At 47.0% G+C, this 10,756-nt stretch overlaps 1 protein-coding gene across 1 annotated transcript in view; it reads right to left on the minus strand.

Moving 5' to 3' along the window:
• The window catches only part of LOC134907189 (ERV-BabFcenv provirus ancestral Env polyprotein-like), a 53,234-nt gene extending 42,843 nt beyond the window's left edge, over positions 1–10,391 (minus strand). Inside the window, exon 1 of the mRNA XM_063914775.1 lies at positions 10,286–10,391. The gene's annotated coding sequence lies outside the window, so the exon portion shown is untranslated. The remainder of the gene's footprint in view (positions 1–10,285) is intronic.
• Positions 10,392–10,756: the final 365 nt, after the last annotated feature.

Raw genomic sequence — 10,756 nt, forward strand, 5'->3', positions numbered from 1 at the left:
GAAATTGTTTTACCCGTGGTTTTCATACCTACCGATGAATTTAACACTGACCTGGCCACCCCTGTATCTACAAGAAAAGGTTGTGATCTACCAGCTACATCAACTGTGACCTCAGGTTCACTACCTAGGCTAGCAATCAACTTCACTGGCTGCAGACTACAGGTGTTGCCTAACTCCTATTGTATATTGTGACCCTCCCGCAGTGCGCTGGCAGCTACAATATGTGAGGGGGGTAGCTGAGAATTTTCAGAGGTCTGCCAGTCCCTCCTAGGTGGGTACCTCCTTGTTTCCCCTGCATGCGGCTCATAACTCCTCCTATGCGATCCCTGGTCCCAATTACGTGTATCATAATGTGGTTCATATCCTGGTCTAGGGGTCGGTATACCTTATGTGTGTCCTTATACCTAAAATTCCATGCATAGTGTCCTTCCTTCTTACAGTTATAACATACTACTACATGCGACTTACCATCAGGGGTCTGGGGTTTTGGCTGATGTGGTTTGGTTGTAAGGGCACTTATACTTACTGTCATCAGCTTATCCCCCTGTGACTCCCTGTGCTTAATGATGTTCCGATCGTGCTCGATAGCGGACTCTCTTAATGCAGCCACCGAGATACCTCTCCAGTTAGGGAGATAGGTTTGTACCCTGGTTCTTAGTGTGTCTTTTAACCCGTCCATTAATACTGACACAGCTACCTCCCTGTGATGTACATTTTCCTTAATGTCCTCGACCCCAGTGTATCTAGCCATTTCCTGCAGTGCTCGATGGAAATATTCAGACGCAGTTTCACCTTCTTTTTGTCTTATGGAAAAGATTTTATTCCATTTGACAACAGTAGGGAAACATATTCCTAATTGCAGATTGATCTGTCGTACATTCTCCTGAGTGTATTCATCAGTGAGAGGTACTTCTACGTCCAATTTACAATCAGTAATGAATTTTGCGGGGTCAATATTGGAGGGTAAACATGCCCGTAGCACTGTTCGCCAATCTTTGTTTGTGGGTTCGGTGGCATTACCTAATTCTTTAATAAACCTCTGACATGCGGCTAGATCCTTTCTGGGATCGGGAAATTCAGACATAATTGTCCTCAATTCTGTCCGGGACCAAGGAAAATGCATAGCAATGTTCCTGATGGGAGTGATTCCCTGAGCGTCAGTCCTCCCATTGGGGACTGCGATCACCCTGACAGGATTTAGTTCAATTACATCGTTTTGAGTTGACTCTACAATGTGAGGTGCTATTGTCTCTGCATAATGTACAGTACCGTACTTACCTGTGGACACGACCTCACCTATCCCTCCGCTAGGGGCCTTTGCTACTGCTCTTACTGGTTGGGCCGTGCCCACCTGGGTGTCTTGTATGGTGGCTGCTAGAGAGAGTGCCGATATCGTGCTGGGCTCATCTTCTTGCTCGCAGTCCTGAGGGAAGTTTAAAATGGGATACAACTTGCACGGGTAAGCCTTAGTACATTTATCAACTTTACTCTTATCATATACCAATATGCCATTGTCTGTAGCCATTTCCTCCCCTTTATTATACGGTGGTGGTGGTGCGGTTGCCATCAGTTTCCTGCTAGGTTTGGAACCGGCTGCGTGAGCTAGTTCCCTCTGCATATCGCCCTCTTGCTGCCATAAATTTAAACAGTTTGTGTGTCTGACCCTTTGTTTTCGGGATTTTATCAGACAAATCCTAAACCTTAAATTCTGGTTCAAAACTGCCTACCTTAGGGAATGGTTCCCTATCTTCCGCAGTCATACGTTCCCATTCATTGCATAAAACCTCTGTGTGTGATCCATACTTCTCACACATTATGTACCTCGCTGACCCCCTGGGCCGCGGAATATCAACCTGAACCCTGGTTGAGCGTCCCTTACTTGAGCAACTGGCCCCCATATTTTGCAGGTATTGCCTTCTCAGCTAATTCCCACAAAAAAACAAAATACTCAATATAAGGCAACGGTGAAAGTTCAACGAGTGCTCTCACCCACTCACCGCCCACGTTGGCCAATACTACCAAATACTGTCGTCAGCGAAGTTAGTATCCAACCTAGGGCCCCTGTGTAACCTCTATTTACTGAAAGTATATGGGAGTGACTTACCCTTCCCAGTAAATATTGGTTGTTGGAGATTTCCTAAGTGACCAGCGAAACTCCCTTAAAACAAAAATTTTTTTACACAAATCACGCTTGCGTATGCTACACCCAGCGCTAATGATCCCGTGATTTTACGCAAAGCTCGTAAACAGGGTATCACCTTGCGCTAAGTATTGCACTCACGAACGTGCGGTCCAATCGCACAGCGTATAGGTAACTGTTACTTATCCGCTGTACGACCAACGGAATCGATTTTTCAGTCTGCAAAACCTCAGCCGGAGTGTATCAAACAAATGGCCTATATGGGTTTCTTCGCTAACCCCCTGGGCTGCGGCACCTAAACAAAAACCTCGCTGACCTTTGGTCTGCGGTACTCTAAACCTTCGCTGACCTTCTGGCCTGCGGTATCTGCTACCTTGCTCCTTTGTACTTTAATCTATGTTAACGTGAGCAAGCCACTCTCACGCCACCAAGTTTCCACTCACCTGGTGTGGTCTCCTACGGGATCCCGAATTCCCTGGGTCCACAAAACCTTTATTGTTTGCACACTCACGCTCGTTCACTCAAATACACTTTGGTTTTTCTGTACAGAAAATTAACTTTCATTCAGATAAACAGCCCTAGTACCAGAGGTAATACAGTAAAAAAAGTTTTATTTAAACTAAATCTTGGACACTGAGCAATTTGTGCTATCGCGTGGCTACCGTCCCGCGCCTAAACTAAACAATGCTATTGTGTAATTTGTACTTAGCGGCCGTACCCTTTACGCACGTTGCGTTAACACGCGACCGTACGTATGTCTTTACGTTGCGTACGCAGTCCCGTACTTTGTCCAAGACACGTGTACAAAAGACCGTACGTCCGCAGTAGTACAAATCCCACACTTCTATAAATGTAAGCGATATTATCTATAATCGTTTAGTTAACACAACACAGTATCTTTCTGTATAAACCTGTTTAACTAGGCCAGACTGTATTTGAGTTTTACGTTTTACTCCCTTAATATCTAGTCTATGTTTTAACTAAATAGCAACAAATTTCTCAGCACAGGTCAAAATGGATCTAATAATCAATACTTATGGCAACAATGCGAGCAGGTATACAAAGTACAAAATACAGGTGTATGCGTGTGTTGTGTGCGTATTTGGCGCCAAACAGAAATTCACAGACTTTAAAAATAGCTTTGCGTATTTACTTTACGGGTCCCACCAGCATCCCTACAAACCATGCAGAGCAGATGCTTATCTTATCAGCAATTGAAATAGGGTTTACCAGTGTATCCACCAACCAGGAGAAGGCTTACGTGGATACCTGTCTGCCCTTTGCTGATAGATATAGTCTGCTGTAACCTGCTAGGCTGCGGGTATGAGGAAAAACCGGACGATGCCAATTGATAATGTCGATATTATCTTACACAATAAAGCTATACCTTTAAACACAGTTTTACCATGGAGCCGCTGCGGCCACTAGACTTAATATACACGCTACGCACTTTGTACGCTATTTGCGTACAGAGTCCCGTACGTTGTATGCACTTAGCGTACACACGCCGCCCTGGGTGTACAAAGTACGCACAGCGCGCGCGCACACTCTTGATAAACTTTAAACCTTATTCGTAATGCAATGCAATGTTATTCTTACACTCTAAACCATGTGCCGCAAAGCACTGTAATGATGTTACACCTAAAACCTTACGCAGAGCTGACGGTATAAAGTACTTGCTGTGCGTACACACCTTATCGATACACTCTTAAACCTTATACAGTTAAACACACTTTAAACCCTAGCAGGGAAATGAGGACACAACACCGATTTGTAGTTAACCGCTGGGTTCTAACACCACAGTGGATTAATTGAAAGGGGATAACAGTACATGTTATACACTACAAGGCTAACAAGATAAATCTACAACAGAATAATGGCTACAGTCAATGTACATACATGAGAATGTTCGCTTGCGCAACCTGGACCAGTCCTCCGCTCATCAGGTAGATAGCATTCCGTTCAGAGTCTTCTGACCGGCCAGGCAGCAATGGGCTTTTTATACACAACTTCCATAAACAATACAATGGTTACTGTAATCCCTTTGTCTATTGGACACAGAGATGCATCTTTACATTACAGGAGAGGTCATAGGTTGATTTGAAAAGGTGGGCGATGTCTTTCCCAACTGCTCTTGTGGGTGGTCTCCTCTGGATTCCCGCCGCATACATAATATACAGTAAATACAGTTTATATCTATATTCTACTTCTGCACATAACTATACGCAGAAACATGCGATCTTTCTCTAACCAACACCGGAATGTTACCCTTAACATACCCTACAGCTGGATACTAGACATCACCTTATAACCTTTGTCTGTCCCTTCCTACCATGCAAAGGTGAATCCCTTAGTCCTGGAATCATTTAAACTGTTGGTACTTCCTGGTGTGGTGCAGGGGAGCTATGTGTAAAATGTGCACTATTTGGGTTAAATATGTAATGTTCTGATAACCCTCTATGCGCTCACAAACTCCGCCGTAAATACCCATACCACGCGCAGGAACGCGGGAGCGACCATACGCAAATTGCGGATATGTGCACGCACGGCGGAACAAGTGCACGCGCAGCGGGCATGTGTGTCTGGTTAGTACATGGTGTATGCATTACAATATTTTTTGACTTTGACACAAGTAAGATCGCAACAGCTAATTTATGCACGCTCAGCAAACTCCATCTGAATGGCCATGACATGCCTGCCTTTATCAAACCACTTCCCGTTCCCATTGTTGAAGTCAAAAATATTACATAAAGAGAACATACAAACTACACACATTTAAGTCGCTATACTTGCAAATATGCGCAGCGAGCACAGCAATATATGGTAACACACGCATTTACACGGACATACCACAGAGATGGATTCGACACTTATTTCATACAGTACATAATTATAATAATATCAAGCGCCAGACATCATGATGATTTAAAATTATCTAATGAATTAATGTCATGAATGTGTATTATTTGAATAAAACAAGATAGACCTGTCATGTTTACTATTGAAACGGCCAGATTAATGTGTGGATTCATTTGATACTTGTTATTAAGTTGTAGGACATTGCAACACGGAATTATGATTAAATGTATAAAAGCTAAAATGACTTTTATTAGAACAATAGATATTCCAAACAGGTAATGAACAGGAAACTCAGGCCAGCCCCTTTGGACGTCCCCAAGGCTGAACCTGTTCAGCATATACAAAGAAACTAGTGACTCATCATGAATGAGAGAGAGTCCCCTCCCCCAGAAATTAGTTAACACATTTTGCTGATCACATAGGAAGGTAGTTCCTGTTTTGGTCTCAGAGTTGCTGTAAGGTCTCAGAGGAAGATGGAGTCCCAGCATTACATTACAGAGAGAGAGAGAGTGATATGGAAAGATGAATTTATATAACTTAAGGATAATGGTATTGTATCGCTGGCATGTAACTGTATGTAACTGTATGTAACTTACTGTGTGAGTTGTTATCATGTAACTATAGGTATACTGTACTTTGTAATATATATTGAATCCATATCCTTTTAATAACAAATATATACATCAATGAGCTTTGGAACTCAGATAATGTGTGGGTGTATTGTTTTCTCTTATGGGATGCAGTATTTTGCGATGTATAGCGCACATTCATGGGATATGGTAATAAGAGGTGCAGGCGTTTACAATATATATTAGAGCGGGCATTTTAAATATTTGTGAGAAATCAATTTGTCATTCTTACCATCCCCAAATGCTGTCTACCTGTCACTCACTTTGCGACTAATTCCTCGTTGACCAATACTTTGACCAATTTGCACATATTGGTGGTCATTCCGAGTTGATTGCTCGCTAGCAGTTTTTTGCTGCCGTGCAAACGCTATGCCGCCGCCCACTGGGAGTGTATTTTAGCTTAGCAGAAGTGCGAACGAAAGGATCACAGAGCGGCTACAAAAATTTTTTGTGCAGTTTCAGAGTAGCTTCAGACCTACTCAGCGCTTGCGATCACTTCAGACCATTCAGTTCCTGTTTTGACGTCACAAACACGCCCTGCGTTCGCCCAGCCACGCCTGCATTTTTGCTGGCACGCCTGCGTTTTTCCGAACACTCCCTGAAAACGGTCAGTTGACACCCAGAAACGCCCACTTCATGTCAATCACTCCCTCGGCCAGCAGTGCAACTGAAAAGCTTCGCCAGAGCCTGTGTGAAACAACATCAACCGTTGTAATAGTACGTCGCGCGTGCGCATTGCGCCACATACACATGCACAGAAGTGCCAATTTTTTGCCTCATCGCTGCACAGCAAATGAATGCAGCTAGCGATCAACTCGGAATGACCACCAATATCTGCATTGCAACTGCTTCTGCAATGGCCCCGTGTGCCAACTGAGGAACACATCGTATCACACAGTTCTGTGCAGCTAAGGAGATGACAGTTCAGCTCACAGTAAGATGTGTTACAGTTATACAAATACACCTTGGAATTGTTATAAATACATTCCAAATCTGAGACTGCTCTTTCACAGTTTCTTTGAGAATTATGCTTTCACTAATGCAGCAATCCGTCCATCTACACCCAGAATCTAAACACTGTTCTGAGTCGCATGCACAGTAACTGCATTTGTGGGCAGCAATGGAAGCCAGACTCACTCCCTCATGCTAATGTGAGTTCCTGTGAGCTTCAAACGGGCACTGAAAACTTACCTGTTTATCAAAGCCTACCCTTCTGCATATCCCAGTCTTGAGGCCGCTCTCCCATCCTCATGCCTTGGCCATACCTCCCAACTTTACAGTTACCTAAAGAGGGACACACGCGCGGCCAAGCCGCGCGCGCTCCCGAAAAAGGGGTGTGATCTAAGAAAAGGGGGCGTGGCTTCGCGGAGGACCCGCGATCACGAGCCAAGCCCCCATTTTTGTCACTGAGGGGGCATGCCCAGCGCTCTGTGAGCCGCTGGCATGCCCCCTCTCCCTCTGAATCCAGTGAATAGATGCACTGCGCATGCGCACAGCGTCTATTCACCACTGCCCTGCTAAGCAGGGCAGCTTAGCAGGGCAGCTAAGCAGGGCAGCGAGACAGAGACTCCCAACTGCCCCCCCCCCCCACCGCGGGACACTGCGGCCCGCGGGTGGGACAGCGAGACAGTCCCCAAAAAACGGGACTGTCCCGCGAAAATCGGGACAGTTGGGAGGTATGCCTTGGCTATCTCTGCCTCGCTTATTTCCTGAAAACAGGCTACCTTCCTCTTGCTTGTACCTCATGTCACCTGTCTGTCTCCCTCTTCCCCTAGATTGTAAGCTCCTTGGAGCAGGGCCCACTTCCCTCCTGTTCTCACAGCCCTCTTCTCTTGCACTTCAATTACAGCTTTTTCATACTCAGTGACGGTCTATACCTGTGTGATACCCCAACAGGGACCATTTCTCTTTTAACATTGATTACAGTTGAAACTGCCTATGGGTGCCTTGCAGGACTGGCACTGCAGGAGTTAATATTTCCCCTTCATAGGCGTGCGCACTGGGGATGCCTGGTGCGTACAGGCACCCCCTAATGTCCGGCACCCCCTGCACACACGCGCACGCCTATTGCTGCTGCCGCCAATTCCTGTCTCAGTCTGATGCTGAACTTGAAGGGAGGAAAGCACTGCGAACGTCTCTCATGCCCCTCGCTGTGTGTACCCGTCTTCGGCAGTCATATACAATGTATCTTGGCTGTCAGCCAATCAGAGCTCATGGACCGGCTCTTGATTGGCTGCCGGCCCTTGAGCTTTGATAGGCTCACAATCCGGCGCCATATTTCAAATGGCTGCCGGAGACAGCCAGGGACTCAGTGAAGTGAGGCACAGGAGAGACGCGCGCTGCGCTCTCCTCCCCTCAGCGGCAGAGACGGAAATCGGCGGCACTGGCAACAGAGGAGAGTGAGCAGAAATGGGGGCATATGTATCTGGCACCACTAGGCGCATTTATGTATCTGGCACCGCTGGGGGTATTTGTTTATCTGGCACCTCTGGGGGCATGTGTGTATCTGGCACTGCTGGGGGCAAGTGTGTATCTGGCACTGCTGGGGGCAAGTGTGTATCTGGCAACGCTGGGGGCAAGTGTGTATCTGACAACGCTGGGGGTATTGAGTAAGGTGCACCGCTGGGGGCATATGTTTATATTGCTTTGAGTGCCAATAGGCGGTGCAAGACATGCCCAGTAGGTGGTGCCGAACACACCCCTCCAACGGTGCACCCCCTTATAAAATGTTCTGCGCATGCCTATGTTCCTCTTGCTTAGGTTGCTAGGACATGCCAGCAACCAAAGGACCGTAAGTTAGGGAGCGCTGGGACCCAGGAGCAGACCTGTAGAGCAGGAGAAATCGAAGCTGCTGATTGGGTGGTGCAGAGGGGGAAGAGTGGAACGCGGAGTTACCATCCAGTGTGTGTGCTCTGAGGTAACAACGCAGAGAGTGATGCTGCTCTGAGGTAATCTGAGGAGACAGCAGGGAGTAACGCTGTACGCTGAGGAGAAGGCGATCGGTCCAGCGTGCGCAGCGGTGTGAGAGAGCCCAGTTATGAGAGATGAGCCCCGCGGAGAGGAATCATTGCACCCACTTAACAGAGCATCCCTGCAGACACCAGAGGACAGTGAGGCGTGAGAGCTGCAGAAAACAAGACAGGGAATTGGAACGAAGTGGCAACGTGTAATCTGTGTCCACCGGTCAGCGTGAGTAGTAAAACACCTGACTTGGGGCATTGCAGACTGTCAGTCACTGGGAGAGTGTATACAAGAACTAAGGGGGTAATTCAGAGTTGATTGCAGCAGCAAATTTGTTAGCAGTTGGGCAAAACCGTGGGGGTCATTCCGAGTTGATCGTTTGCTAGCTACTTTTAGCAGCCATGCAAACGCATAGTCACCGGCCACGGGGGGGTGTATTTTCCCTTTGCAAGTGTGGAAACGGCTTTGCAGCCGAGCTCTGCAAAAACAGTTTGTGCAATTTCTGAGTAGGTCTGGACTTACTCAACCCTTGCGATCACTTCAGTAGTTTTGGTCCCGGAATTGACGTCAGACACCCGCCCTGCAAACGCTTGGACACGCCTGTGTTTTACCAAACACTCCCAGAAAACGGTCAGTTGACACCCATAAACTCCCTCTTTCTGTCAATCTCCTTGCGATCGGCTGTGCGAATGGATTCTTCGTTAAGTCCGTCGCTCAGCAATGATCCACTTTGTACCCATACGACGCGCCTGCGAATTACGGTGCTTACGCATACTCGGAATAACCCCCATGTGCACTGCAGGTGTAGCATATATAACAAAGGGGGTGATTCCGAGTTGTTCACTCGCTAGCTGCTTTTAGCAGCATTGCACACGCTAGGCCGCCGCCCTCTGGAAGTGTATCTTTGTTTAGCAGAATTGCGAACGAAAGATTAGCAGAATAGCGAATAGAAATTTCTTAGCAGTTTCTGAGTAGCTCGAGACTTACTCACAAATAGCGATCAGTTCAGTCAGTTTCGTTCCTGGTTTGACGTCACACACACGCCCAGCGTTCGGCCAGCCACTCACCCGTTTCTCCAGACACTCCTGCGTTTTTCCCTGACACGCCTGCGTTTTTCCGCACACTACCAGAAAACGGCCAGTTTCCGCCCAGAAACACCCACTTCCTGTCAATCACACTCCGATCACTTCAATGTTGAAAATTCTTCATTCGGGCGTGAGTAAATCTGCTAAGTTTTGTGCTAAAACACTTAGCACATGCGCACTGCGTACCATGCGCATGCGCATTTTTGCCTTAATCGCTCCGTTGCGAAAATCGGCAACGAGCGAACAACTCGGAATGACCCCCAAAATGTCCCTTGTAGTAGTGCCGCTTACACAAAATATCCCTGTAGTAGTGCCGCTTACACAAAATCCCCCCTATAGTAGTGCCGCTTACACAAAATTCCACCTGTGGTAGTGCCACTTACACACATTTTGCCCACCCAGTCACACATAGATAAACACACACATACACAAACAGATACACACACATACACAAACAGATATACACATACATACATACACATATATACACACACACACACACACACACACACACACACACACACACACACACACACACATACATATATATATATGCACACACAAACACATACACTTTCTCAAGCTCACTCACTCTCTTTACTTCTTCTTACCAAAAGGAAGTTTGGCTGGCCGGAGCTGTCCATCCCCCTGTTCCTCCTCATGATCAGCCTGGTCCCTTGTAGCTCCGTCCCTCGGTTCTGTGTAGCTCAGCCCCCTTTTCATCTTCCTGCACAGTGAGTAAACACAGCTCGCTGTCACACAGTTAGGGAGGGGGAGAGGACACTTAAAGCTGCCGGCACCGCTGCCTGTCACAGGCACTAATCAGCAGAATTTGCTAACCTTTAGCACGCATGCTGGGGGTCGGCTAGTGCTGGGCATGGCCGCCCATCATGCTGACCGGCACCTCCCCCCTTCAACAAGCAGAAATTGCTAACAGCACGCAATTTCTGCTTGTTAGCAGAAAGTAAGGATGACTCCTGGCGGCACAGCTTGGCTGCGGCTGCAGGAGTTCTGGCGCCATTTTTCATGTTGCAGCGGCTGCGTGTGGCGTTACGCAGCCACCGTGACCGCACTCCCGACAC

The sequence above is a fragment of the Pseudophryne corroboree genome, chromosome 1 (genome assembly GCF_028390025.1).
Source record: "Pseudophryne corroboree isolate aPseCor3 chromosome 1, aPseCor3.hap2, whole genome shotgun sequence".
NCBI lineage: Eukaryota > Metazoa > Chordata > Amphibia > Anura > Myobatrachidae > Pseudophryne > Pseudophryne corroboree.